Source organism: Lissotriton vulgaris, chromosome 11 (genome assembly GCF_964263255.1).
Source record: "Lissotriton vulgaris chromosome 11, aLisVul1.2, whole genome shotgun sequence".
Lineage (NCBI taxonomy): Eukaryota > Metazoa > Chordata > Amphibia > Caudata > Salamandridae > Lissotriton > Lissotriton vulgaris.
Genome location: NC_141699.1, coordinates 504,799,344 through 504,817,154, shown reverse-complemented (window position 1 = coordinate 504,817,154; position 17,811 = coordinate 504,799,344). Strand labels below are relative to the sequence as shown.

At 52.2% G+C, this 17,811-nt stretch overlaps 89 non-coding genes across 89 annotated transcripts in view; all 89 read left to right on the top strand.

Moving 5' to 3' along the window:
* LOC147682473 (5S ribosomal RNA) overlaps positions 1-93 on the top strand; it is a 120-nt gene extending 27 nt beyond the window's left edge. The window contains exon 1 of the ribosomal RNA XR_015301579.1: positions 1-93. This exon is cut by the window's left edge and continues 27 nt beyond it. This is a non-coding gene — a ribosomal RNA (5S ribosomal RNA).
* Positions 94-173: 80 nt separating this feature from the next.
* LOC147682472 (5S ribosomal RNA) lies at positions 174-292 on the top strand. Its single transcript, XR_015302224.1, has one exon. It is a non-coding gene; the product is annotated as a 5S ribosomal RNA (ribosomal RNA).
* Positions 293-372: 80 nt separating this feature from the next.
* Positions 373-491, top strand: LOC147682471 (5S ribosomal RNA). The gene has a single exon (XR_015302223.1). It is a non-coding gene; the product is annotated as a 5S ribosomal RNA (ribosomal RNA).
* An 80-nt stretch (positions 492-571) lies between these two features.
* LOC147682470 (5S ribosomal RNA) lies at positions 572-690 on the top strand. Its single transcript, XR_015302221.1, has one exon. It is a non-coding gene; the product is annotated as a 5S ribosomal RNA (ribosomal RNA).
* An 80-nt stretch (positions 691-770) lies between these two features.
* LOC147682469 (5S ribosomal RNA) lies at positions 771-889 on the top strand. Its single transcript, XR_015302220.1, has one exon. It is a non-coding gene; the product is annotated as a 5S ribosomal RNA (ribosomal RNA).
* Positions 890-969: 80 nt separating this feature from the next.
* On the top strand, positions 970-1,088 carry LOC147682468 (5S ribosomal RNA). The gene has a single exon (XR_015302219.1). It is a non-coding gene; the product is annotated as a 5S ribosomal RNA (ribosomal RNA).
* Positions 1,089-1,168: 80 nt separating this feature from the next.
* On the top strand, positions 1,169-1,287 carry LOC147682467 (5S ribosomal RNA). The gene has a single exon (XR_015302218.1). It is a non-coding gene; the product is annotated as a 5S ribosomal RNA (ribosomal RNA).
* Positions 1,288-1,367: 80 nt separating this feature from the next.
* On the top strand, positions 1,368-1,486 carry LOC147682466 (5S ribosomal RNA). Its single transcript, XR_015302216.1, has one exon. It is a non-coding gene; the product is annotated as a 5S ribosomal RNA (ribosomal RNA).
* An 80-nt stretch (positions 1,487-1,566) lies between these two features.
* On the top strand, positions 1,567-1,685 carry LOC147682465 (5S ribosomal RNA). Its single transcript, XR_015302215.1, has one exon. It is a non-coding gene; the product is annotated as a 5S ribosomal RNA (ribosomal RNA).
* Positions 1,686-1,765: 80 nt separating this feature from the next.
* Positions 1,766-1,884, top strand: LOC147682464 (5S ribosomal RNA). The gene has a single exon (XR_015302214.1). It is a non-coding gene; the product is annotated as a 5S ribosomal RNA (ribosomal RNA).
* An 80-nt stretch (positions 1,885-1,964) lies between these two features.
* Positions 1,965-2,083, top strand: LOC147682463 (5S ribosomal RNA). The gene has a single exon (XR_015302213.1). It is a non-coding gene; the product is annotated as a 5S ribosomal RNA (ribosomal RNA).
* An 80-nt stretch (positions 2,084-2,163) lies between these two features.
* Positions 2,164-2,282, top strand: LOC147682462 (5S ribosomal RNA). The gene has a single exon (XR_015302212.1). It is a non-coding gene; the product is annotated as a 5S ribosomal RNA (ribosomal RNA).
* An 80-nt stretch (positions 2,283-2,362) lies between these two features.
* On the top strand, positions 2,363-2,481 carry LOC147682461 (5S ribosomal RNA). Its single transcript, XR_015302211.1, has one exon. It is a non-coding gene; the product is annotated as a 5S ribosomal RNA (ribosomal RNA).
* An 80-nt stretch (positions 2,482-2,561) lies between these two features.
* Positions 2,562-2,680, top strand: LOC147682460 (5S ribosomal RNA). The gene has a single exon (XR_015302210.1). It is a non-coding gene; the product is annotated as a 5S ribosomal RNA (ribosomal RNA).
* An 80-nt stretch (positions 2,681-2,760) lies between these two features.
* Positions 2,761-2,879, top strand: LOC147682459 (5S ribosomal RNA). The gene has a single exon (XR_015302209.1). It is a non-coding gene; the product is annotated as a 5S ribosomal RNA (ribosomal RNA).
* An 80-nt stretch (positions 2,880-2,959) lies between these two features.
* On the top strand, positions 2,960-3,078 carry LOC147682458 (5S ribosomal RNA). The gene has a single exon (XR_015302208.1). It is a non-coding gene; the product is annotated as a 5S ribosomal RNA (ribosomal RNA).
* An 80-nt stretch (positions 3,079-3,158) lies between these two features.
* LOC147682457 (5S ribosomal RNA) lies at positions 3,159-3,277 on the top strand. The gene has a single exon (XR_015302207.1). It is a non-coding gene; the product is annotated as a 5S ribosomal RNA (ribosomal RNA).
* Positions 3,278-3,357: 80 nt separating this feature from the next.
* Positions 3,358-3,476, top strand: LOC147682456 (5S ribosomal RNA). The gene has a single exon (XR_015302205.1). It is a non-coding gene; the product is annotated as a 5S ribosomal RNA (ribosomal RNA).
* An 80-nt stretch (positions 3,477-3,556) lies between these two features.
* On the top strand, positions 3,557-3,675 carry LOC147682455 (5S ribosomal RNA). The gene has a single exon (XR_015302204.1). It is a non-coding gene; the product is annotated as a 5S ribosomal RNA (ribosomal RNA).
* Positions 3,676-3,755: 80 nt separating this feature from the next.
* On the top strand, positions 3,756-3,874 carry LOC147682454 (5S ribosomal RNA). The gene has a single exon (XR_015302203.1). It is a non-coding gene; the product is annotated as a 5S ribosomal RNA (ribosomal RNA).
* Positions 3,875-3,954: 80 nt separating this feature from the next.
* LOC147682453 (5S ribosomal RNA) lies at positions 3,955-4,073 on the top strand. The gene has a single exon (XR_015302202.1). It is a non-coding gene; the product is annotated as a 5S ribosomal RNA (ribosomal RNA).
* An 80-nt stretch (positions 4,074-4,153) lies between these two features.
* Positions 4,154-4,272, top strand: LOC147682452 (5S ribosomal RNA). The gene has a single exon (XR_015302201.1). It is a non-coding gene; the product is annotated as a 5S ribosomal RNA (ribosomal RNA).
* Positions 4,273-4,352: 80 nt separating this feature from the next.
* Positions 4,353-4,471, top strand: LOC147682451 (5S ribosomal RNA). Its single transcript, XR_015302200.1, has one exon. It is a non-coding gene; the product is annotated as a 5S ribosomal RNA (ribosomal RNA).
* An 80-nt stretch (positions 4,472-4,551) lies between these two features.
* LOC147682450 (5S ribosomal RNA) lies at positions 4,552-4,670 on the top strand. Its single transcript, XR_015302199.1, has one exon. It is a non-coding gene; the product is annotated as a 5S ribosomal RNA (ribosomal RNA).
* Positions 4,671-4,750: 80 nt separating this feature from the next.
* Positions 4,751-4,869, top strand: LOC147682449 (5S ribosomal RNA). The gene has a single exon (XR_015302198.1). It is a non-coding gene; the product is annotated as a 5S ribosomal RNA (ribosomal RNA).
* An 80-nt stretch (positions 4,870-4,949) lies between these two features.
* Positions 4,950-5,068, top strand: LOC147682448 (5S ribosomal RNA). The gene has a single exon (XR_015302197.1). It is a non-coding gene; the product is annotated as a 5S ribosomal RNA (ribosomal RNA).
* Positions 5,069-5,148: 80 nt separating this feature from the next.
* Positions 5,149-5,267, top strand: LOC147682447 (5S ribosomal RNA). The gene has a single exon (XR_015302196.1). It is a non-coding gene; the product is annotated as a 5S ribosomal RNA (ribosomal RNA).
* Positions 5,268-5,347: 80 nt separating this feature from the next.
* On the top strand, positions 5,348-5,466 carry LOC147682446 (5S ribosomal RNA). Its single transcript, XR_015302194.1, has one exon. It is a non-coding gene; the product is annotated as a 5S ribosomal RNA (ribosomal RNA).
* An 80-nt stretch (positions 5,467-5,546) lies between these two features.
* Positions 5,547-5,665, top strand: LOC147682445 (5S ribosomal RNA). Its single transcript, XR_015302193.1, has one exon. It is a non-coding gene; the product is annotated as a 5S ribosomal RNA (ribosomal RNA).
* An 80-nt stretch (positions 5,666-5,745) lies between these two features.
* Positions 5,746-5,864, top strand: LOC147682444 (5S ribosomal RNA). The gene has a single exon (XR_015302192.1). It is a non-coding gene; the product is annotated as a 5S ribosomal RNA (ribosomal RNA).
* An 80-nt stretch (positions 5,865-5,944) lies between these two features.
* Positions 5,945-6,063, top strand: LOC147682443 (5S ribosomal RNA). The gene has a single exon (XR_015302191.1). It is a non-coding gene; the product is annotated as a 5S ribosomal RNA (ribosomal RNA).
* Positions 6,064-6,143: 80 nt separating this feature from the next.
* On the top strand, positions 6,144-6,262 carry LOC147682442 (5S ribosomal RNA). The gene has a single exon (XR_015302190.1). It is a non-coding gene; the product is annotated as a 5S ribosomal RNA (ribosomal RNA).
* An 80-nt stretch (positions 6,263-6,342) lies between these two features.
* Positions 6,343-6,461, top strand: LOC147682441 (5S ribosomal RNA). The gene has a single exon (XR_015302189.1). It is a non-coding gene; the product is annotated as a 5S ribosomal RNA (ribosomal RNA).
* An 80-nt stretch (positions 6,462-6,541) lies between these two features.
* On the top strand, positions 6,542-6,660 carry LOC147682440 (5S ribosomal RNA). Its single transcript, XR_015302188.1, has one exon. It is a non-coding gene; the product is annotated as a 5S ribosomal RNA (ribosomal RNA).
* An 80-nt stretch (positions 6,661-6,740) lies between these two features.
* On the top strand, positions 6,741-6,859 carry LOC147682439 (5S ribosomal RNA). Its single transcript, XR_015302187.1, has one exon. It is a non-coding gene; the product is annotated as a 5S ribosomal RNA (ribosomal RNA).
* An 80-nt stretch (positions 6,860-6,939) lies between these two features.
* LOC147682438 (5S ribosomal RNA) lies at positions 6,940-7,058 on the top strand. Its single transcript, XR_015302186.1, has one exon. It is a non-coding gene; the product is annotated as a 5S ribosomal RNA (ribosomal RNA).
* Positions 7,059-7,128: 70 nt separating this feature from the next.
* LOC147682437 (5S ribosomal RNA) lies at positions 7,129-7,247 on the top strand. Its single transcript, XR_015302185.1, has one exon. It is a non-coding gene; the product is annotated as a 5S ribosomal RNA (ribosomal RNA).
* An 80-nt stretch (positions 7,248-7,327) lies between these two features.
* LOC147682436 (5S ribosomal RNA) lies at positions 7,328-7,446 on the top strand. The gene has a single exon (XR_015302183.1). It is a non-coding gene; the product is annotated as a 5S ribosomal RNA (ribosomal RNA).
* Positions 7,447-7,526: 80 nt separating this feature from the next.
* LOC147682435 (5S ribosomal RNA) lies at positions 7,527-7,645 on the top strand. The gene has a single exon (XR_015302182.1). It is a non-coding gene; the product is annotated as a 5S ribosomal RNA (ribosomal RNA).
* An 80-nt stretch (positions 7,646-7,725) lies between these two features.
* On the top strand, positions 7,726-7,844 carry LOC147682434 (5S ribosomal RNA). The gene has a single exon (XR_015302181.1). It is a non-coding gene; the product is annotated as a 5S ribosomal RNA (ribosomal RNA).
* An 80-nt stretch (positions 7,845-7,924) lies between these two features.
* On the top strand, positions 7,925-8,043 carry LOC147682433 (5S ribosomal RNA). Its single transcript, XR_015302180.1, has one exon. It is a non-coding gene; the product is annotated as a 5S ribosomal RNA (ribosomal RNA).
* An 80-nt stretch (positions 8,044-8,123) lies between these two features.
* LOC147682432 (5S ribosomal RNA) lies at positions 8,124-8,242 on the top strand. Its single transcript, XR_015302179.1, has one exon. It is a non-coding gene; the product is annotated as a 5S ribosomal RNA (ribosomal RNA).
* Positions 8,243-8,322: 80 nt separating this feature from the next.
* On the top strand, positions 8,323-8,441 carry LOC147682431 (5S ribosomal RNA). The gene has a single exon (XR_015302178.1). It is a non-coding gene; the product is annotated as a 5S ribosomal RNA (ribosomal RNA).
* An 80-nt stretch (positions 8,442-8,521) lies between these two features.
* On the top strand, positions 8,522-8,640 carry LOC147682430 (5S ribosomal RNA). Its single transcript, XR_015302177.1, has one exon. It is a non-coding gene; the product is annotated as a 5S ribosomal RNA (ribosomal RNA).
* Positions 8,641-8,720: 80 nt separating this feature from the next.
* LOC147682429 (5S ribosomal RNA) lies at positions 8,721-8,839 on the top strand. Its single transcript, XR_015302176.1, has one exon. It is a non-coding gene; the product is annotated as a 5S ribosomal RNA (ribosomal RNA).
* An 80-nt stretch (positions 8,840-8,919) lies between these two features.
* On the top strand, positions 8,920-9,038 carry LOC147682428 (5S ribosomal RNA). The gene has a single exon (XR_015302175.1). It is a non-coding gene; the product is annotated as a 5S ribosomal RNA (ribosomal RNA).
* Positions 9,039-9,118: 80 nt separating this feature from the next.
* Positions 9,119-9,237, top strand: LOC147682427 (5S ribosomal RNA). The gene has a single exon (XR_015302174.1). It is a non-coding gene; the product is annotated as a 5S ribosomal RNA (ribosomal RNA).
* An 80-nt stretch (positions 9,238-9,317) lies between these two features.
* Positions 9,318-9,436, top strand: LOC147682426 (5S ribosomal RNA). The gene has a single exon (XR_015302172.1). It is a non-coding gene; the product is annotated as a 5S ribosomal RNA (ribosomal RNA).
* An 80-nt stretch (positions 9,437-9,516) lies between these two features.
* LOC147682425 (5S ribosomal RNA) lies at positions 9,517-9,635 on the top strand. Its single transcript, XR_015302170.1, has one exon. It is a non-coding gene; the product is annotated as a 5S ribosomal RNA (ribosomal RNA).
* Positions 9,636-9,715: 80 nt separating this feature from the next.
* On the top strand, positions 9,716-9,834 carry LOC147682424 (5S ribosomal RNA). Its single transcript, XR_015302169.1, has one exon. It is a non-coding gene; the product is annotated as a 5S ribosomal RNA (ribosomal RNA).
* Positions 9,835-9,914: 80 nt separating this feature from the next.
* On the top strand, positions 9,915-10,033 carry LOC147682423 (5S ribosomal RNA). The gene has a single exon (XR_015302168.1). It is a non-coding gene; the product is annotated as a 5S ribosomal RNA (ribosomal RNA).
* Positions 10,034-10,113: 80 nt separating this feature from the next.
* Positions 10,114-10,232, top strand: LOC147682422 (5S ribosomal RNA). Its single transcript, XR_015302167.1, has one exon. It is a non-coding gene; the product is annotated as a 5S ribosomal RNA (ribosomal RNA).
* An 80-nt stretch (positions 10,233-10,312) lies between these two features.
* LOC147682421 (5S ribosomal RNA) lies at positions 10,313-10,431 on the top strand. Its single transcript, XR_015302166.1, has one exon. It is a non-coding gene; the product is annotated as a 5S ribosomal RNA (ribosomal RNA).
* An 80-nt stretch (positions 10,432-10,511) lies between these two features.
* LOC147682420 (5S ribosomal RNA) lies at positions 10,512-10,630 on the top strand. Its single transcript, XR_015302165.1, has one exon. It is a non-coding gene; the product is annotated as a 5S ribosomal RNA (ribosomal RNA).
* An 80-nt stretch (positions 10,631-10,710) lies between these two features.
* Positions 10,711-10,829, top strand: LOC147682419 (5S ribosomal RNA). Its single transcript, XR_015302164.1, has one exon. It is a non-coding gene; the product is annotated as a 5S ribosomal RNA (ribosomal RNA).
* An 80-nt stretch (positions 10,830-10,909) lies between these two features.
* On the top strand, positions 10,910-11,028 carry LOC147682418 (5S ribosomal RNA). The gene has a single exon (XR_015302163.1). It is a non-coding gene; the product is annotated as a 5S ribosomal RNA (ribosomal RNA).
* Positions 11,029-11,108: 80 nt separating this feature from the next.
* LOC147682417 (5S ribosomal RNA) lies at positions 11,109-11,227 on the top strand. The gene has a single exon (XR_015302162.1). It is a non-coding gene; the product is annotated as a 5S ribosomal RNA (ribosomal RNA).
* An 80-nt stretch (positions 11,228-11,307) lies between these two features.
* LOC147682416 (5S ribosomal RNA) lies at positions 11,308-11,426 on the top strand. Its single transcript, XR_015302160.1, has one exon. It is a non-coding gene; the product is annotated as a 5S ribosomal RNA (ribosomal RNA).
* Positions 11,427-11,506: 80 nt separating this feature from the next.
* LOC147682415 (5S ribosomal RNA) lies at positions 11,507-11,625 on the top strand. Its single transcript, XR_015302159.1, has one exon. It is a non-coding gene; the product is annotated as a 5S ribosomal RNA (ribosomal RNA).
* An 80-nt stretch (positions 11,626-11,705) lies between these two features.
* LOC147682414 (5S ribosomal RNA) lies at positions 11,706-11,824 on the top strand. The gene has a single exon (XR_015302158.1). It is a non-coding gene; the product is annotated as a 5S ribosomal RNA (ribosomal RNA).
* An 80-nt stretch (positions 11,825-11,904) lies between these two features.
* Positions 11,905-12,023, top strand: LOC147682413 (5S ribosomal RNA). Its single transcript, XR_015302157.1, has one exon. It is a non-coding gene; the product is annotated as a 5S ribosomal RNA (ribosomal RNA).
* Positions 12,024-12,103: 80 nt separating this feature from the next.
* On the top strand, positions 12,104-12,222 carry LOC147682412 (5S ribosomal RNA). The gene has a single exon (XR_015302156.1). It is a non-coding gene; the product is annotated as a 5S ribosomal RNA (ribosomal RNA).
* Positions 12,223-12,302: 80 nt separating this feature from the next.
* On the top strand, positions 12,303-12,421 carry LOC147682411 (5S ribosomal RNA). Its single transcript, XR_015302155.1, has one exon. It is a non-coding gene; the product is annotated as a 5S ribosomal RNA (ribosomal RNA).
* An 80-nt stretch (positions 12,422-12,501) lies between these two features.
* On the top strand, positions 12,502-12,620 carry LOC147682410 (5S ribosomal RNA). The gene has a single exon (XR_015302154.1). It is a non-coding gene; the product is annotated as a 5S ribosomal RNA (ribosomal RNA).
* Positions 12,621-12,700: 80 nt separating this feature from the next.
* Positions 12,701-12,819, top strand: LOC147682409 (5S ribosomal RNA). The gene has a single exon (XR_015302153.1). It is a non-coding gene; the product is annotated as a 5S ribosomal RNA (ribosomal RNA).
* Positions 12,820-12,899: 80 nt separating this feature from the next.
* On the top strand, positions 12,900-13,018 carry LOC147682408 (5S ribosomal RNA). Its single transcript, XR_015302152.1, has one exon. It is a non-coding gene; the product is annotated as a 5S ribosomal RNA (ribosomal RNA).
* An 80-nt stretch (positions 13,019-13,098) lies between these two features.
* Positions 13,099-13,217, top strand: LOC147682407 (5S ribosomal RNA). The gene has a single exon (XR_015302151.1). It is a non-coding gene; the product is annotated as a 5S ribosomal RNA (ribosomal RNA).
* Positions 13,218-13,297: 80 nt separating this feature from the next.
* Positions 13,298-13,416, top strand: LOC147682406 (5S ribosomal RNA). The gene has a single exon (XR_015302149.1). It is a non-coding gene; the product is annotated as a 5S ribosomal RNA (ribosomal RNA).
* Positions 13,417-13,496: 80 nt separating this feature from the next.
* Positions 13,497-13,615, top strand: LOC147682405 (5S ribosomal RNA). Its single transcript, XR_015302148.1, has one exon. It is a non-coding gene; the product is annotated as a 5S ribosomal RNA (ribosomal RNA).
* Positions 13,616-13,695: 80 nt separating this feature from the next.
* LOC147682404 (5S ribosomal RNA) lies at positions 13,696-13,814 on the top strand. The gene has a single exon (XR_015302147.1). It is a non-coding gene; the product is annotated as a 5S ribosomal RNA (ribosomal RNA).
* Positions 13,815-13,894: 80 nt separating this feature from the next.
* On the top strand, positions 13,895-14,013 carry LOC147682403 (5S ribosomal RNA). The gene has a single exon (XR_015302146.1). It is a non-coding gene; the product is annotated as a 5S ribosomal RNA (ribosomal RNA).
* An 80-nt stretch (positions 14,014-14,093) lies between these two features.
* LOC147682402 (5S ribosomal RNA) lies at positions 14,094-14,212 on the top strand. Its single transcript, XR_015302145.1, has one exon. It is a non-coding gene; the product is annotated as a 5S ribosomal RNA (ribosomal RNA).
* An 80-nt stretch (positions 14,213-14,292) lies between these two features.
* Positions 14,293-14,411, top strand: LOC147682401 (5S ribosomal RNA). The gene has a single exon (XR_015302144.1). It is a non-coding gene; the product is annotated as a 5S ribosomal RNA (ribosomal RNA).
* Positions 14,412-14,491: 80 nt separating this feature from the next.
* LOC147682400 (5S ribosomal RNA) lies at positions 14,492-14,610 on the top strand. Its single transcript, XR_015302143.1, has one exon. It is a non-coding gene; the product is annotated as a 5S ribosomal RNA (ribosomal RNA).
* An 80-nt stretch (positions 14,611-14,690) lies between these two features.
* LOC147682399 (5S ribosomal RNA) lies at positions 14,691-14,809 on the top strand. Its single transcript, XR_015302142.1, has one exon. It is a non-coding gene; the product is annotated as a 5S ribosomal RNA (ribosomal RNA).
* An 80-nt stretch (positions 14,810-14,889) lies between these two features.
* Positions 14,890-15,008, top strand: LOC147682398 (5S ribosomal RNA). Its single transcript, XR_015302141.1, has one exon. It is a non-coding gene; the product is annotated as a 5S ribosomal RNA (ribosomal RNA).
* Positions 15,009-15,088: 80 nt separating this feature from the next.
* Positions 15,089-15,207, top strand: LOC147682397 (5S ribosomal RNA). Its single transcript, XR_015302140.1, has one exon. It is a non-coding gene; the product is annotated as a 5S ribosomal RNA (ribosomal RNA).
* Positions 15,208-15,287: 80 nt separating this feature from the next.
* LOC147682396 (5S ribosomal RNA) lies at positions 15,288-15,406 on the top strand. Its single transcript, XR_015302138.1, has one exon. It is a non-coding gene; the product is annotated as a 5S ribosomal RNA (ribosomal RNA).
* An 80-nt stretch (positions 15,407-15,486) lies between these two features.
* Positions 15,487-15,605, top strand: LOC147682395 (5S ribosomal RNA). Its single transcript, XR_015302137.1, has one exon. It is a non-coding gene; the product is annotated as a 5S ribosomal RNA (ribosomal RNA).
* An 80-nt stretch (positions 15,606-15,685) lies between these two features.
* Positions 15,686-15,804, top strand: LOC147682394 (5S ribosomal RNA). The gene has a single exon (XR_015302136.1). It is a non-coding gene; the product is annotated as a 5S ribosomal RNA (ribosomal RNA).
* An 80-nt stretch (positions 15,805-15,884) lies between these two features.
* LOC147682393 (5S ribosomal RNA) lies at positions 15,885-16,003 on the top strand. Its single transcript, XR_015302135.1, has one exon. It is a non-coding gene; the product is annotated as a 5S ribosomal RNA (ribosomal RNA).
* An 80-nt stretch (positions 16,004-16,083) lies between these two features.
* Positions 16,084-16,202, top strand: LOC147682392 (5S ribosomal RNA). Its single transcript, XR_015302134.1, has one exon. It is a non-coding gene; the product is annotated as a 5S ribosomal RNA (ribosomal RNA).
* Positions 16,203-16,282: 80 nt separating this feature from the next.
* LOC147682391 (5S ribosomal RNA) lies at positions 16,283-16,401 on the top strand. Its single transcript, XR_015302132.1, has one exon. It is a non-coding gene; the product is annotated as a 5S ribosomal RNA (ribosomal RNA).
* A 76-nt stretch (positions 16,402-16,477) lies between these two features.
* LOC147682390 (5S ribosomal RNA) lies at positions 16,478-16,596 on the top strand. Its single transcript, XR_015302131.1, has one exon. It is a non-coding gene; the product is annotated as a 5S ribosomal RNA (ribosomal RNA).
* Positions 16,597-16,875: 279 nt separating this feature from the next.
* Positions 16,876-16,994, top strand: LOC147682389 (5S ribosomal RNA). The gene has a single exon (XR_015302130.1). It is a non-coding gene; the product is annotated as a 5S ribosomal RNA (ribosomal RNA).
* Positions 16,995-17,074: 80 nt separating this feature from the next.
* LOC147682388 (5S ribosomal RNA) lies at positions 17,075-17,193 on the top strand. Its single transcript, XR_015302129.1, has one exon. It is a non-coding gene; the product is annotated as a 5S ribosomal RNA (ribosomal RNA).
* An 80-nt stretch (positions 17,194-17,273) lies between these two features.
* Positions 17,274-17,392, top strand: LOC147682387 (5S ribosomal RNA). Its single transcript, XR_015302128.1, has one exon. It is a non-coding gene; the product is annotated as a 5S ribosomal RNA (ribosomal RNA).
* Positions 17,393-17,472: 80 nt separating this feature from the next.
* Positions 17,473-17,591, top strand: LOC147682386 (5S ribosomal RNA). Its single transcript, XR_015302126.1, has one exon. It is a non-coding gene; the product is annotated as a 5S ribosomal RNA (ribosomal RNA).
* Positions 17,592-17,671: 80 nt separating this feature from the next.
* On the top strand, positions 17,672-17,790 carry LOC147682385 (5S ribosomal RNA). The gene has a single exon (XR_015302125.1). It is a non-coding gene; the product is annotated as a 5S ribosomal RNA (ribosomal RNA).
* The last annotated feature ends 21 nt before the right edge of the window (positions 17,791-17,811 follow it).

Genomic DNA, 17,811 nt, shown 5'->3' with positions numbered 1-17,811 from the left:
CCTGATCTCGTCCGATCTCAGAAGTTAAGCAGGGTCAGGGCCTGGTTAGTACCTGGATGGGAGACCGCCTGGGAATACCAGGTGCTGTAGGCTTTTTTTTTTCAGAGTGGTTTGCTTGGTTGTACTGAAGCTGAGCGAAGAAAGCTAAGAGGCCCAAAACCAGTGCTCCTAGAGCCTACGGCCATACCACCCTGAAAGCACCTGATCTCGTCCGATCTCAGAAGTTAAGCAGGGTCGGGCCTGGTTAGTACCTGGATGGGAGACCGCCTGGGAATACCAGGTGCTGTAGGCTTTTTTTTTTCAGAGTGGTTTGCTTGGTTGTACTGAAGCTGAGCGAAGAAAGCTAAGAGGCCCAAAACCAGTGCTCCTAGAGCCTACGGCCATACCACCCTGAAAGCACCTGATCTCGTCCGATCTCAGAAGTTAAGCAGGGTCGGGCCTGGTTAGTACCTGGATGGGAGACCGCCTGGGAATACCAGGTGCTGTAGGCTTTTTTTTTTCAGAGTGGTTTGCTTGCTTGTACTGAAGCTGAGCGAAGAAAGCTAAGAGGCCCAAAACCAGTGCTCCTAGAGCCTACGGCCATACCACCCTGAAAGCACCTGATCTCGTCCGATCTCAGAAGTTAAGCAGGGTCGGGCCTGGTTAGTACCTGGATGGGAGACCGCCTGGGAATACCAGGTGCTGTAGGCTTTTTTTTTTCAGAGTGGTTTGCTTGCTTGTACTGAAGCTGAGCGAAGAAAGCTAAGAGGCCCAAAACCAGTGCTCCTAGAGCCTACGGCCATACCACCCTGAAAGCACCTGATCTCGTCCGATCTCAGAAGTTAAGCAGGGTCGGGCCTGGTTAGTACCTGGATGGGAGACCGCCTGGGAATACCAGGTGCTGTAGGCTTTTTTTTTTCAGAGTGGTTTGCTTGCTTGTACTGAAGCTGAGCGAAGAAAGCTAAGAGGCCCAAAACCAGTGCTCCTAGAGCCTACGGCCATACCACCCTGAAAGCACCTGATCTCGTCCGATCTCAGAAGTTAAGCAGGGTCGGGCCTGGTTAGTACCTGGATGGGAGACCGCCTGGGAATACCAGGTGCTGTAGGCTTTTTTTTTTCAGAGTGGTTTGCTTGCTTGTACTGAAGCTGAGCGAAGAAAGCTAAGAGGCCCAAAACCAGTGCTCCTAGAGCCTACGGCCATACCACCCTGAAAGCACCTGATCTCGTCCGATCTCAGAAGTTAAGCAGGGTCGGGCCTGGTTAGTACCTGGATGGGAGACCGCCTGGGAATACCAGGTGCTGTAGGCTTTTTTTTTTCAGAGTGGTTTGCTTGCTTGTACTGAAGCTGAGCGAAGAAAGCTAAGAGGCCCAAAACCAGTGCTCCTAGAGCCTACGGCCATACCACCCTGAAAGCACCTGATCTCGTCCGATCTCAGAAGTTAAGCAGGGTCGGGCCTGGTTAGTACCTGGATGGGAGACCGCCTGGGAATACCAGGTGCTGTAGGCTTTTTTTTTTCAGAGTGGTTTGCTTGCTTGTACTGAAGCTGAGCGAAGAAAGCTAAGAGGCCCAAAACCAGTGCTCCTAGAGCCTACGGCCATACCACCCTGAAAGCACCTGATCTCGTCCGATCTCAGAAGTTAAGCAGGGTCGGGCCTGGTTAGTACCTGGATGGGAGACCGCCTGGGAATACCAGGTGCTGTAGGCTTTTTTTTTTCAGAGTGGTTTGCTTGCTTGTACTGAAGCTGAGCGAAGAAAGCTAAGAGGCCCAAAACCAGTGCTCCTAGAGCCTACGGCCATACCACCCTGAAAGCACCTGATCTCGTCCGATCTCAGAAGTTAAGCAGGGTCGGGCCTGGTTAGTACCTGGATGGGAGACCGCCTGGGAATACCAGGTGCTGTAGGCTTTTTTTTTTCAGAGTGGTTTGCTTGCTTGTACTGAAGCTGAGCGAAGAAAGCTAAGAGGCCCAAAACCAGTGCTCCTAGAGCCTACGGCCATACCACCCTGAAAGCACCTGATCTCGTCCGATCTCAGAAGTTAAGCAGGGTCGGGCCTGGTTAGTACCTGGATGGGAGACCGCCTGGGAATACCAGGTGCTGTAGGCTTTTTTTTTTCAGAGTGGTTTGCTTGCTTGTACTGAAGCTGAGCGAAGAAAGCTAAGAGGCCCAAAACCAGTGCTCCTAGAGCCTACGGCCATACCACCCTGAAAGCACCTGATCTCGTCCGATCTCAGAAGTTAAGCAGGGTCGGGCCTGGTTAGTACCTGGATGGGAGACCGCCTGGGAATACCAGGTGCTGTAGGCTTTTTTTTTTCAGAGTGGTTTGCTTGCTTGTACTGAAGCTGAGCGAAGAAAGCTAAGAGGCCCAAAACCAGTGCTCCTAGAGCCTACGGCCATACCACCCTGAAAGCACCTGATCTCGTCCGATCTCAGAAGTTAAGCAGGGTCGGGCCTGGTTAGTACCTGGATGGGAGACCGCCTGGGAATACCAGGTGCTGTAGGCTTTTTTTTTTCAGAGTGGTTTGCTTGCTTGTACTGAAGCTGAGCGAAGAAAGCTAAGAGGCCCAAAACCAGTGCTCCTAGAGCCTACGGCCATACCACCCTGAAAGCACCTGATCTCGTCCGATCTCAGAAGTTAAGCAGGGTCGGGCCTGGTTAGTACCTGGATGGGAGACCGCCTGGGAATACCAGGTGCTGTAGGCTTTTTTTTTTCAGAGTGGTTTGCTTGCTTGTACTGAAGCTGAGCGAAGAAAGCTAAGAGGCCCAAAACCAGTGCTCCTAGAGCCTACGGCCATACCACCCTGAAAGCACCTGATCTCGTCCGATCTCAGAAGTTAAGCAGGGTCGGGCCTGGTTAGTACCTGGATGGGAGACCGCCTGGGAATACCAGGTGCTGTAGGCTTTTTTTTTTCAGAGTGGTTTGCTTGCTTGTACTGAAGCTGAGCGAAGAAAGCTAAGAGGCCCAAAACCAGTGCTCCTAGAGCCTACGGCCATACCACCCTGAAAGCACCTGATCTCGTCCGATCTCAGAAGTTAAGCAGGGTCGGGCCTGGTTAGTACCTGGATGGGAGACCGCCTGGGAATACCAGGTGCTGTAGGCTTTTTTTTTTCAGAGTGGTTTGCTTGCTTGTACTGAAGCTGAGCGAAGAAAGCTAAGAGGCCCAAAACCAGTGCTCCTAGAGCCTACGGCCATACCACCCTGAAAGCACCTGATCTCGTCCGATCTCAGAAGTTAAGCAGGGTCGGGCCTGGTTAGTACCTGGATGGGAGACCGCCTGGGAATACCAGGTGCTGTAGGCTTTTTTTTTTCAGAGTGGTTTGCTTGCTTGTACTGAAGCTGAGCGAAGAAAGCTAAGAGGCCCAAAACCAGTGCTCCTAGAGCCTACGGCCATACCACCCTGAAAGCACCTGATCTCGTCCGATCTCAGAAGTTAAGCAGGGTCGGGCCTGGTTAGTACCTGGATGGGAGACCGCCTGGGAATACCAGGTGCTGTAGGCTTTTTTTTTTCAGAGTGGTTTGCTTGCTTGTACTGAAGCTGAGCGAAGAAAGCTAAGAGGCCCAAAACCAGTGCTCCTAGAGCCTACGGCCATACCACCCTGAAAGCACCTGATCTCGTCCGATCTCAGAAGTTAAGCAGGGTCGGGCCTGGTTAGTACCTGGATGGGAGACCGCCTGGGAATACCAGGTGCTGTAGGCTTTTTTTTTTCAGAGTGGTTTGCTTGCTTGTACTGAAGCTGAGCGAAGAAAGCTAAGAGGCCCAAAACCAGTGCTCCTAGAGCCTACGGCCATACCACCCTGAAAGCACCTGATCTCGTCCGATCTCAGAAGTTAAGCAGGGTCGGGCCTGGTTAGTACCTGGATGGGAGACCGCCTGGGAATACCAGGTGCTGTAGGCTTTTTTTTTTCAGAGTGGTTTGCTTGCTTGTACTGAAGCTGAGCGAAGAAAGCTAAGAGGCCCAAAACCAGTGCTCCTAGAGCCTACGGCCATACCACCCTGAAAGCACCTGATCTCGTCCGATCTCAGAAGTTAAGCAGGGTCGGGCCTGGTTAGTACCTGGATGGGAGACCGCCTGGGAATACCAGGTGCTGTAGGCTTTTTTTTTTCAGAGTGGTTTGCTTGCTTGTACTGAAGCTGAGCGAAGAAAGCTAAGAGGCCCAAAACCAGTGCTCCTAGAGCCTACGGCCATACCACCCTGAAAGCACCTGATCTCGTCCGATCTCAGAAGTTAAGCAGGGTCGGGCCTGGTTAGTACCTGGATGGGAGACCGCCTGGGAATACCAGGTGCTGTAGGCTTTTTTTTTTCAGAGTGGTTTGCTTGCTTGTACTGAAGCTGAGCGAAGAAAGCTAAGAGGCCCAAAACCAGTGCTCCTAGAGCCTACGGCCATACCACCCTGAAAGCACCTGATCTCGTCCGATCTCAGAAGTTAAGCAGGGTCGGGCCTGGTTAGTACCTGGATGGGAGACCGCCTGGGAATACCAGGTGCTGTAGGCTTTTTTTTTTCAGAGTGGTTTGCTTGCTTGTACTGAAGCTGAGCGAAGAAAGCTAAGAGGCCCAAAACCAGTGCTCCTAGAGCCTACGGCCATACCACCCTGAAAGCACCTGATCTCGTCCGATCTCAGAAGTTAAGCAGGGTCGGGCCTGGTTAGTACCTGGATGGGAGACCGCCTGGGAATACCAGGTGCTGTAGGCTTTTTTTTTTCAGAGTGGTTTGCTTGCTTGTACTGAAGCTGAGCGAAGAAAGCTAAGAGGCCCAAAACCAGTGCTCCTAGAGCCTACGGCCATACCACCCTGAAAGCACCTGATCTCGTCCGATCTCAGAAGTTAAGCAGGGTCGGGCCTGGTTAGTACCTGGATGGGAGACCGCCTGGGAATACCAGGTGCTGTAGGCTTTTTTTTTTCAGAGTGGTTTGCTTGCTTGTACTGAAGCTGAGCGAAGAAAGCTAAGAGGCCCAAAACCAGTGCTCCTAGAGCCTACGGCCATACCACCCTGAAAGCACCTGATCTCGTCCGATCTCAGAAGTTAAGCAGGGTCGGGCCTGGTTAGTACCTGGATGGGAGACCGCCTGGGAATACCAGGTGCTGTAGGCTTTTTTTTTTCAGAGTGGTTTGCTTGCTTGTACTGAAGCTGAGCGAAGAAAGCTAAGAGGCCCAAAACCAGTGCTCCTAGAGCCTACGGCCATACCACCCTGAAAGCACCTGATCTCGTCCGATCTCAGAAGTTAAGCAGGGTCGGGCCTGGTTAGTACCTGGATGGGAGACCGCCTGGGAATACCAGGTGCTGTAGGCTTTTTTTTTTCAGAGTGGTTTGCTTGCTTGTACTGAAGCTGAGCGAAGAAAGCTAAGAGGCCCAAAACCAGTGCTCCTAGAGCCTACGGCCATACCACCCTGAAAGCACCTGATCTCGTCCGATCTCAGAAGTTAAGCAGGGTCGGGCCTGGTTAGTACCTGGATGGGAGACCGCCTGGGAATACCAGGTGCTGTAGGCTTTTTTTTTTCAGAGTGGTTTGCTTGCTTGTACTGAAGCTGAGCGAAGAAAGCTAAGAGGCCCAAAACCAGTGCTCCTAGAGCCTACGGCCATACCACCCTGAAAGCACCTGATCTCGTCCGATCTCAGAAGTTAAGCAGGGTCGGGCCTGGTTAGTACCTGGATGGGAGACCGCCTGGGAATACCAGGTGCTGTAGGCTTTTTTTTTTCAGAGTGGTTTGCTTGCTTGTACTGAAGCTGAGCGAAGAAAGCTAAGAGGCCCAAAACCAGTGCTCCTAGAGCCTACGGCCATACCACCCTGAAAGCACCTGATCTCGTCCGATCTCAGAAGTTAAGCAGGGTCGGGCCTGGTTAGTACCTGGATGGGAGACCGCCTGGGAATACCAGGTGCTGTAGGCTTTTTTTTTTCAGAGTGGTTTGCTTGCTTGTACTGAAGCTGAGCGAAGAAAGCTAAGAGGCCCAAAACCAGTGCTCCTAGAGCCTACGGCCATACCACCCTGAAAGCACCTGATCTCGTCCGATCTCAGAAGTTAAGCAGGGTCGGGCCTGGTTAGTACCTGGATGGGAGACCGCCTGGGAATACCAGGTGCTGTAGGCTTTTTTTTTTCAGAGTGGTTTGCTTGCTTGTACTGAAGCTGAGCGAAGAAAGCTAAGAGGCCCAAAACCAGTGCTCCTAGAGCCTACGGCCATACCACCCTGAAAGCACCTGATCTCGTCCGATCTCAGAAGTTAAGCAGGGTCGGGCCTGGTTAGTACCTGGATGGGAGACCGCCTGGGAATACCAGGTGCTGTAGGCTTTTTTTTTTCAGAGTGGTTTGCTTGCTTGTACTGAAGCTGAGCGAAGAAAGCTAAGAGGCCCAAAACCAGTGCTCCTAGAGCCTACGGCCATACCACCCTGAAAGCACCTGATCTCGTCCGATCTCAGAAGTTAAGCAGGGTCGGGCCTGGTTAGTACCTGGATGGGAGACCGCCTGGGAATACCAGGTGCTGTAGGCTTTTTTTTTTCAGAGTGGTTTGCTTGCTTGTACTGAAGCTGAGCGAAGAAAGCTAAGAGGCCCAAAACCAGTGCTCCTAGAGCCTACGGCCATACCACCCTGAAAGCACCTGATCTCGTCCGATCTCAGAAGTTAAGCAGGGTCGGGCCTGGTTAGTACCTGGATGGGAGACCGCCTGGGAATACCAGGTGCTGTAGGCTTTTTTTTTTCAGAGTGGTTTGCTTGCTTGTACTGAAGCTGAGCGAAGAAAGCTAAGAGGCCCAAAACCAGTGCTCCTAGAGCCTACGGCCATACCACCCTGAAAGCACCTGATCTCGTCCGATCTCAGAAGTTAAGCAGGGTCGGGCCTGGTTAGTACCTGGATGGGAGACCGCCTGGGAATACCAGGTGCTGTAGGCTTTTTTTTTTCAGAGTGGTTTGCTTGCTTGTACTGAAGCTGAGCGAAGAAAGCTAAGAGGCCCAAAACCAGTGCTCCTAGAGCCTACGGCCATACCACCCTGAAAGCACCTGATCTCGTCCGATCTCAGAAGTTAAGCAGGGTCGGGCCTGGTTAGTACCTGGATGGGAGACCGCCTGGGAATACCAGGTGCTGTAGGCTTTTTTTTTTCAGAGTGGTTTGCTTGCTTTGAGCGAAGAAAGCTAAGAGGCCCAAAACCAGTGCTCCTAGAGCCTACGGCCATACCACCCTGAAAGCACCTGATCTCGTCCGATCTCAGAAGTTAAGCAGGGTCGGGCCTGGTTAGTACCTGGATGGGAGACCGCCTGGGAATACCAGGTGCTGTAGGCTTTTTTTTTTCAGAGTGGTTTGCTTGCTTGTACTGAAGCTGAGCGAAGAAAGCTAAGAGGCCCAAAACCAGTGCTCCTAGAGCCTACGGCCATACCACCCTGAAAGCACCTGATCTCGTCCGATCTCAGAAGTTAAGCAGGGTCGGGCCTGGTTAGTACCTGGATGGGAGACCGCCTGGGAATACCAGGTGCTGTAGGCTTTTTTTTTTCAGAGTGGTTTGCTTGCTTGTACTGAAGCTGAGCGAAGAAAGCTAAGAGGCCCAAAACCAGTGCTCCTAGAGCCTACGGCCATACCACCCTGAAAGCACCTGATCTCGTCCGATCTCAGAAGTTAAGCAGGGTCGGGCCTGGTTAGTACCTGGATGGGAGACCGCCTGGGAATACCAGGTGCTGTAGGCTTTTTTTTTTCAGAGTGGTTTGCTTGCTTGTACTGAAGCTGAGCGAAGAAAGCTAAGAGGCCCAAAACCAGTGCTCCTAGAGCCTACGGCCATACCACCCTGAAAGCACCTGATCTCGTCCGATCTCAGAAGTTAAGCAGGGTCGGGCCTGGTTAGTACCTGGATGGGAGACCGCCTGGGAATACCAGGTGCTGTAGGCTTTTTTTTTTCAGAGTGGTTTGCTTGCTTGTACTGAAGCTGAGCGAAGAAAGCTAAGAGGCCCAAAACCAGTGCTCCTAGAGCCTACGGCCATACCACCCTGAAAGCACCTGATCTCGTCCGATCTCAGAAGTTAAGCAGGGTCGGGCCTGGTTAGTACCTGGATGGGAGACCGCCTGGGAATACCAGGTGCTGTAGGCTTTTTTTTTTCAGAGTGGTTTGCTTGCTTGTACTGAAGCTGAGCGAAGAAAGCTAAGAGGCCCAAAACCAGTGCTCCTAGAGCCTACGGCCATACCACCCTGAAAGCACCTGATCTCGTCCGATCTCAGAAGTTAAGCAGGGTCGGGCCTGGTTAGTACCTGGATGGGAGACCGCCTGGGAATACCAGGTGCTGTAGGCTTTTTTTTTTCAGAGTGGTTTGCTTGCTTGTACTGAAGCTGAGCGAAGAAAGCTAAGAGGCCCAAAACCAGTGCTCCTAGAGCCTACGGCCATACCACCCTGAAAGCACCTGATCTCGTCCGATCTCAGAAGTTAAGCAGGGTCGGGCCTGGTTAGTACCTGGATGGGAGACCGCCTGGGAATACCAGGTGCTGTAGGCTTTTTTTTTTCAGAGTGGTTTGCTTGCTTGTACTGAAGCTGAGCGAAGAAAGCTAAGAGGCCCAAAACCAGTGCTCCTAGAGCCTACGGCCATACCACCCTGAAAGCACCTGATCTCGTCCGATCTCAGAAGTTAAGCAGGGTCGGGCCTGGTTAGTACCTGGATGGGAGACCGCCTGGGAATACCAGGTGCTGTAGGCTTTTTTTTTTCAGAGTGGTTTGCTTGCTTGTACTGAAGCTGAGCGAAGAAAGCTAAGAGGCCCAAAACCAGTGCTCCTAGAGCCTACGGCCATACCACCCTGAAAGCACCTGATCTCGTCCGATCTCAGAAGTTAAGCAGGGTCGGGCCTGGTTAGTACCTGGATGGGAGACCGCCTGGGAATACCAGGTGCTGTAGGCTTTTTTTTTTCAGAGTGGTTTGCTTGCTTGTACTGAAGCTGAGCGAAGAAAGCTAAGAGGCCCAAAACCAGTGCTCCTAGAGCCTACGGCCATACCACCCTGAAAGCACCTGATCTCGTCCGATCTCAGAAGTTAAGCAGGGTCGGGCCTGGTTAGTACCTGGATGGGAGACCGCCTGGGAATACCAGGTGCTGTAGGCTTTTTTTTTTCAGAGTGGTTTGCTTGCTTGTACTGAAGCTGAGCGAAGAAAGCTAAGAGGCCCAAAACCAGTGCTCCTAGAGCCTACGGCCATACCACCCTGAAAGCACCTGATCTCGTCCGATCTCAGAAGTTAAGCAGGGTCGGGCCTGGTTAGTACCTGGATGGGAGACCGCCTGGGAATACCAGGTGCTGTAGGCTTTTTTTTTTCAGAGTGGTTTGCTTGCTTGTACTGAAGCTGAGCGAAGAAAGCTAAGAGGCCCAAAACCAGTGCTCCTAGAGCCTACGGCCATACCACCCTGAAAGCACCTGATCTCGTCCGATCTCAGAAGTTAAGCAGGGTCGGGCCTGGTTAGTACCTGGATGGGAGACCGCCTGGGAATACCAGGTGCTGTAGGCTTTTTTTTTTCAGAGTGGTTTGCTTGCTTGTACTGAAGCTGAGCGAAGAAAGCTAAGAGGCCCAAAACCAGTGCTCCTAGAGCCTACGGCCATACCACCCTGAAAGCACCTGATCTCGTCCGATCTCAGAAGTTAAGCAGGGTCGGGCCTGGTTAGTACCTGGATGGGAGACCGCCTGGGAATACCAGGTGCTGTAGGCTTTTTTTTTTCAGAGTGGTTTGCTTGCTTGTACTGAAGCTGAGCGAAGAAAGCTAAGAGGCCCAAAACCAGTGCTCCTAGAGCCTACGGCCATACCACCCTGAAAGCACCTGATCTCGTCCGATCTCAGAAGTTAAGCAGGGTCGGGCCTGGTTAGTACCTGGATGGGAGACCGCCTGGGAATACCAGGTGCTGTAGGCTTTTTTTTTTCAGAGTGGTTTGCTTGCTTGTACTGAAGCTGAGCGAAGAAAGCTAAGAGGCCCAAAACCAGTGCTCCTAGAGCCTACGGCCATACCACCCTGAAAGCACCTGATCTCGTCCGATCTCAGAAGTTAAGCAGGGTCGGGCCTGGTTAGTACCTGGATGGGAGACCGCCTGGGAATACCAGGTGCTGTAGGCTTTTTTTTTTCAGAGTGGTTTGCTTGCTTGTACTGAAGCTGAGCGAAGAAAGCTAAGAGGCCCAAAACCAGTGCTCCTAGAGCCTACGGCCATACCACCCTGAAAGCACCTGATCTCGTCCGATCTCAGAAGTTAAGCAGGGTCGGGCCTGGTTAGTACCTGGATGGGAGACCGCCTGGGAATACCAGGTGCTGTAGGCTTTTTTTTTTCAGAGTGGTTTGCTTGCTTGTACTGAAGCTGAGCGAAGAAAGCTAAGAGGCCCAAAACCAGTGCTCCTAGAGCCTACGGCCATACCACCCTGAAAGCACCTGATCTCGTCCGATCTCAGAAGTTAAGCAGGGTCGGGCCTGGTTAGTACCTGGATGGGAGACCGCCTGGGAATACCAGGTGCTGTAGGCTTTTTTTTTTCAGAGTGGTTTGCTTGCTTGTACTGAAGCTGAGCGAAGAAAGCTAAGAGGCCCAAAACCAGTGCTCCTAGAGCCTACGGCCATACCACCCTGAAAGCACCTGATCTCGTCCGATCTCAGAAGTTAAGCAGGGTCGGGCCTGGTTAGTACCTGGATGGGAGACCGCCTGGGAATACCAGGTGCTGTAGGCTTTTTTTTTTCAGAGTGGTTTGCTTGCTTGTACTGAAGCTGAGCGAAGAAAGCTAAGAGGCCCAAAACCAGTGCTCCTAGAGCCTACGGCCATACCACCCTGAAAGCACCTGATCTCGTCCGATCTCAGAAGTTAAGCAGGGTCGGGCCTGGTTAGTACCTGGATGGGAGACCGCCTGGGAATACCAGGTGCTGTAGGCTTTTTTTTTTCAGAGTGGTTTGCTTGCTTGTACTGAAGCTGAGCGAAGAAAGCTAAGAGGCCCAAAACCAGTGCTCCTAGAGCCTACGGCCATACCACCCTGAAAGCACCTGATCTCGTCCGATCTCAGAAGTTAAGCAGGGTCGGGCCTGGTTAGTACCTGGATGGGAGACCGCCTGGGAATACCAGGTGCTGTAGGCTTTTTTTTTTCAGAGTGGTTTGCTTGCTTGTACTGAAGCTGAGCGAAGAAAGCTAAGAGGCCCAAAACCAGTGCTCCTAGAGCCTACGGCCATACCACCCTGAAAGCACCTGATCTCGTCCGATCTCAGAAGTTAAGCAGGGTCGGGCCTGGTTAGTACCTGGATGGGAGACCGCCTGGGAATACCAGGTGCTGTAGGCTTTTTTTTTTCAGAGTGGTTTGCTTGCTTGTACTGAAGCTGAGCGAAGAAAGCTAAGAGGCCCAAAACCAGTGCTCCTAGAGCCTACGGCCATACCACCCTGAAAGCACCTGATCTCGTCCGATCTCAGAAGTTAAGCAGGGTCGGGCCTGGTTAGTACCTGGATGGGAGACCGCCTGGGAATACCAGGTGCTGTAGGCTTTTTTTTTTCAGAGTGGTTTGCTTGCTTGTACTGAAGCTGAGCGAAGAAAGCTAAGAGGCCCAAAACCAGTGCTCCTAGAGCCTACGGCCATACCACCCTGAAAGCACCTGATCTCGTCCGATCTCAGAAGTTAAGCAGGGTCGGGCCTGGTTAGTACCTGGATGGGAGACCGCCTGGGAATACCAGGTGCTGTAGGCTTTTTTTTTTCAGAGTGGTTTGCTTGCTTGTACTGAAGCTGAGCGAAGAAAGCTAAGAGGCCCAAAACCAGTGCTCCTAGAGCCTACGGCCATACCACCCTGAAAGCACCTGATCTCGTCCGATCTCAGAAGTTAAGCAGGGTCGGGCCTGGTTAGTACCTGGATGGGAGACCGCCTGGGAATACCAGGTGCTGTAGGCTTTTTTTTTTCAGAGTGGTTTGCTTGCTTGTACTGAAGCTGAGCGAAGAAAGCTAAGAGGCCCAAAACCAGTGCTCCTAGAGCCTACGGCCATACCACCCTGAAAGCACCTGATCTCGTCCGATCTCAGAAGTTAAGCAGGGTCGGGCCTGGTTAGTACCTGGATGGGAGACCGCCTGGGAATACCAGGTGCTGTAGGCTTTTTTTTTTCAGAGTGGTTTGCTTGCTTGTACTGAAGCTGAGCGAAGAAAGCTAAGAGGCCCAAAACCAGTGCTCCTAGAGCCTACGGCCATACCACCCTGAAAGCACCTGATCTCGTCCGATCTCAGAAGTTAAGCAGGGTCGGGCCTGGTTAGTACCTGGATGGGAGACCGCCTGGGAATACCAGGTGCTGTAGGCTTTTTTTTTTCAGAGTGGTTTGCTTGCTTGTACTGAAGCTGAGCGAAGAAAGCTAAGAGGCCCAAAACCAGTGCTCCTAGAGCCTACGGCCATACCACCCTGAAAGCACCTGATCTCGTCCGATCTCAGAAGTTAAGCAGGGTCGGGCCTGGTTAGTACCTGGATGGGAGACCGCCTGGGAATACCAGGTGCTGTAGGCTTTTTTTTTTCAGAGTGGTTTGCTTGCTTGTACTGAAGCTGAGCGAAGAAAGCTAAGAGGCCCAAAACCAGTGCTCCTAGAGCCTACGGCCATACCACCCTGAAAGCACCTGATCTCGTCCGATCTCAGAAGTTAAGCAGGGTCGGGCCTGGTTAGTACCTGGATGGGAGACCGCCTGGGAATACCAGGTGCTGTAGGCTTTTTTTTTTCAGAGTGGTTTGCTTGCTTGTACTGAAGCTGAGCGAAGAAAGCTAAGAGGCCCAAAACCAGTGCTCCTAGAGCCTACGGCCATACCACCCTGAAAGCACCTGATCTCGTCCGATCTCAGAAGTTAAGCAGGGTCGGGCCTGGTTAGTACCTGGATGGGAGACCGCCTGGGAATACCAGGTGCTGTAGGCTTTTTTTTTTCAGAGTGGTTTGCTTGCTTGTACTGAAGCTGAGCGAAGAAAGCTAAGAGGCCCAAAACCAGTGCTCCTAGAGCCTACGGCCATACCACCCTGAAAGCACCTGATCTCGTCCGATCTCAGAAGTTAAGCAGGGTCGGGCCTGGTTAGTACCTGGATGGGAGACCGCCTGGGAATACCAGGTGCTGTAGGCTTTTTTTTTTCAGAGTGGTTTGCTTGCTTGTACTGAAGCTGAGCGAAGAAAGCTAAGAGGCCCAAAACCAGTGCTCCTAGAGCCTACGGCCATACCACCCTGAAAGCACCTGATCTCGTCCGATCTCAGAAGTTAAGCAGGGTCGGGCCTGGTTAGTACCTGGATGGGAGACCGCCTGGGAATACCAGGTGCTGTAGGCTTTTTTTTTTCAGAGTGGTTTGCTTGCTTGTACTGAAGCTGAGCGAAGAAAGCTAAGAGGCCCAAAACCAGTGCTCCTAGAGCCTACGGCCATACCACCCTGAAAGCACCTGATCTCGTCCGATCTCAGAAGTTAAGCAGGGTCGGGCCTGGTTAGTACCTGGATGGGAGACCGCCTGGGAATACCAGGTGCTGTAGGCTTTTTTTTTTCAGAGTGGTTTGCTTGCTTGTACTGAAGCTGAGCGAAGAAAGCTAAGAGGCCCAAAACCAGTGCTCCTAGAGCCTACGGCCATACCACCCTGAAAGCACCTGATCTCGTCCGATCTCAGAAGTTAAGCAGGGTCGGGCCTGGTTAGTACCTGGATGGGAGACCGCCTGGGAATACCAGGTGCTGTAGGCTTTTTTTTTTCAGAGTGGTTTGCTTGCTTGTACTGAAGCTGAGCGAAGAAAGCTAAGAGGCCCAAAACCAGTGCTCCTAGAGCCTACGGCCATACCACCCTGAAAGCACCTGATCTCGTCCGATCTCAGAAGTTAAGCAGGGTCGGGCCTGGTTAGTACCTGGATGGGAGACCGCCTGGGAATACCAGGTGCTGTAGGCTTTTTTTTTTCAGAGTGGTTTGCTTGCTTGTACTGAAGCTGAGCGAAGAAAGCTAAGAGGCCCAAAACCAGTGCTCCTAGAGCCTACGGCCATACCACCCTGAAAGCACCTGATCTCGTCCGATCTCAGAAGTTAAGCAGGGTCGGGCCTGGTTAGTACCTGGATGGGAGACCGCCTGGGAATACCAGGTGCTGTAGGCTTTTTTTTTTCAGAGTGGTTTGCTTGCTTGTACTGAAGCTGAGCGAAGAAAGCTAAGAGGCCCAAAACCAGTGCTCCTAGAGCCTACGGCCATACCACCCTGAAAGCACCTGATCTCGTCCGATCTCAGAAGTTAAGCAGGGTCGGGCCTGGTTAGTACCTGGATGGGAGACCGCCTGGGAATACCAGGTGCTGTAGGCTTTTTTTTTTCAGAGTGGTTTGCTTGCTTGTACTGAAGCTGAGCGAAGAAAGCTAAGAGGCCCAAAACCAGTGCTCCTAGAGCCTACGGCCATACCACCCTGAAAGCACCTGATCTCGTCCGATCTCAGAAGTTAAGCAGGGTCGGGCCTGGTTAGTACCTGGATGGGAGACCGCCTGGGAATACCAGGTGCTGTAGGCTTTTTTTTTTCAGAGTGGTTTGCTTGCTTGTACTGAAGCTGAGCGAAGAAAGCTAAGAGGCCCAAAACCAGTGCTCCTAGAGCCTACGGCCATACCACCCTGAAAGCACCTGATCTCGTCCGATCTCAGAAGTTAAGCAGGGTCGGGCCTGGTTAGTACCTGGATGGGAGACCGCCTGGGAATACCAGGTGCTGTAGGCTTTTTTTTTTCAGAGTGGTTTGCTTGCTTGTACTGAAGCTGAGCGAAGAAAGCTAAGAGGCCCAAAACCAGTGCTCCTAGAGCCTACGGCCATACCACCCTGAAAGCACCTGATCTCGTCCGATCTCAGAAGTTAAGCAGGGTCGGGCCTGGTTAGTACCTGGATGGGAGACCGCCTGGGAATACCAGGTGCTGTAGGCTTTTTTTTTTCAGAGTGGTTTGCTTGCTTGTACTGAAGCTGAGCGAAGAAAGCTAAGAGGCCCAAAACCAGTGCTCCTAGAGCCTACGGCCATACCACCCTGAAAGCACCTGATCTCGTCCGATCTCAGAAGTTAAGCAGGGTCGGGCCTGGTTAGTACCTGGATGGGAGACCGCCTGGGAATACCAGGTGCTGTAGGCTTTTTTTTTTCAGAGTGGTTTGCTTGCTTGTACTGAAGCTGAGCGAAGAAAGCTAAGAGGCCCAAAACCAGTGCTCCTAGAGCCTACGGCCATACCACCCTGAAAGCACCTGATCTCGTCCGATCTCAGAAGTTAAGCAGGGTCGGGCCTGGTTAGTACCTGGATGGGAGACCGCCTGGGAATACCAGGTGCTGTAGGCTTTTTTTTTTCAGAGTGGTTTGCTTGCTTGTACTGAAGCTGAGCGAAGAAAGCTAAGAGGCCCAAAACCAGTGCTCCTAGAGCCTACGGCCATACCACCCTGAAAGCACCTGATCTCGTCCGATCTCAGAAGTTAAGCAGGGTCGGGCCTGGTTAGTACCTGGATGGGAGACCGCCTGGGAATACCAGGTGCTGTAGGCTTTTTTTTTTCAGAGTGGTTTGCTTGCTTGTACTGAAGCTGAGCGAAGAAAGCTAAGAGGCCCAAAACCAGTGCTCCTAGAGCCTACGGCCATACCACCCTGAAAGCACCTGATCTCGTCCGATCTCAGAAGTTAAGCAGGGTCGGGCCTGGTTAGTACCTGGATGGGAGACCGCCTGGGAATACCAGGTGCTGTAGGCTTTTTTTTTTCAGAGTGGTTTGCTTGCTTGTACTGAAGCTGAGCGAAGAAAGCTAAGAGGCCCAAAACCAGTGCTCCTAGAGCCTACGGCCATACCACCCTGAAAGCACCTGATCTCGTCCGATCTCAGAAGTTAAGCAGGGTCGGGCCTGGTTAGTACCTGGATGGGAGACCGCCTGGGAATACCAGGTGCTGTAGGCTTTTTTTTTTCAGAGTGGTTTGCTTGCTTGTACTGAAGCTGAGCGAAGAAAGCTAAGAGGCCCAAAACCAGTGCTCCTAGAGCCTACGGCCATACCACCCTGAAAGCACCTGATCTCGTCCGATCTCAGAAGTTAAGCAGGGTCGGGCCTGGTTAGTACCTGGATGGGAGACCGCCTGGGAATACCAGGTGCTGTAGGCTTTTTTTTTTCAGAGTGGTTTGCTTGCTTGTACTGAAGCTGAGCGAAGAAAGCTAAGAGGCCCAAAACCAGTGCTCCTAGAGCCTACGGCCATACCACCCTGAAAGCACCTGATCTCGTCCGATCTCAGAAGTTAAGCAGGGTCGGGCCTGGTTAGTACCTGGATGGGAGACCGCCTGGGAATACCAGGTGCTGTAGGCTTTTTTTTTTCAGAGTGGTTTGCTTGCTTGTACTGAAGCTGAGCGAAGAAAGCTAAGAGGCCCAAAACCAGTGCTCCTAGAGCCTACGGCCATACCACCCTGAAAGCACCTGATCTCGTCCGATCTCAGAAGTTAAGCAGGGTCGGGCCTGGTTAGTACCTGGATGGGAGACCGCCTGGGAATACCAGGTGCTGTAGGCTTTTTTTTTTCAGAGTGGTTTGCTTGTACTGAAGCTGAGCGAAGAAAGCTAAGAGGCCCAAAACCAGTGCTCCTAGAGCCTACGGCCATACCACCCTGAAAGCACCTGATCTCGTCCGATCTCAGAAGTTAAGCAGGGTCGGGCCTGGTTAGTACCTGGATGGGAGACCGCCTGGGAATACCAGGTGCTGTAGGCTTTTTTTTTTTCAGAGTGTTTGCTTGCTTGTACTGAAGCTGAGCAAGAAAGCTAAGAGGCCGAATTAGGCTGACAAGAAACCTGGTTAGTACCTGGATGGGAGACGCCTGGAATACAAGTGTGCAGTAGGCTTTTTTTTTTTTCAGAGTGGTTTGCTTGCTTGTTGGGAGACCGCCTGGGAATACCAGGTGCTGTAGGCTTTTTTTTTTCAGAGTGGTTTGCTTGCTTGTACTGAAGCTGAGCGAAGAAAGCTAAGAGGCCCAAAACCAGTGCTCCTAGAGCCTACGGCCATACCACCCTGAAAGCACCTGATCTCGTCCGATCTCAGAAGTTAAGCAGGGTCGGGCCTGGTTAGTACCTGGATGGGAGACCGCCTGGGAATACCAGGTGCTGTAGGCTTTTTTTTTTCAGAGTGGTTTGCTTGCTTGTACTGAAGCTGAGCGAAGAAAGCTAAGAGGCCCAAAACCAGTGCTCCTAGAGCCTACGGCCATACCACCCTGAAAGCACCTGATCTCGTCCGATCTCAGAAGTTAAGCAGGGTCGGGCCTGGTTAGTACCTGGATGGGAGACCGCCTGGGAATACCAGGTGCTGTAGGCTTTTTTTTTTCAGAGTGGTTTGCTTGCTTGTACTGAAGCTGAGCGAAGAAAGCTAAGAGGCCCAAAACCAGTGCTCCTAGAGCCTACGGCCATACCACCCTGAAAGCACCTGATCTCGTCCGATCTCAGAAGTTAAGCAGGGTCGGGCCTGGTTAGTACCTGGATGGGAGACCGCCTGGGAATACCAGGTGCTGTAGGCTTTTTTTTTTCAGAGTGGTTTGCTTGCTTGTACTGAAGCTGAGCGAAGAAAGCTAAGAGGCCCAAAACCAGTGCTCCTAGAGCCTACGGCCATACCACCCTGAAAGCACCTGATCTCGTCCGATCTCAGAAGTTAAGCAGGGTCGGGCCTGGTTAGTACCTGGATGGGAGACCGCCTGGGAATACCAGGTGCTGTAGGCTTTTTTTTTTCAGAGTGGTTTGCTTGCTTGTACTGAAGCTGAGCGAAGAAAGCTAAGAGGCCCAAAACCAGTGCTCCTAGAGCCTACGGCCATACCACCCTGAAAGCACCTGATCTCGTCCGATCTCAGAAGTTAAGCAGGGTCGGGCCTGGTTAGTACCTGGATGGGAGACCGCCTGGGAATACCAGGTGCTGTAGGCTTTTTTTTTTCAGAGTGGTTTG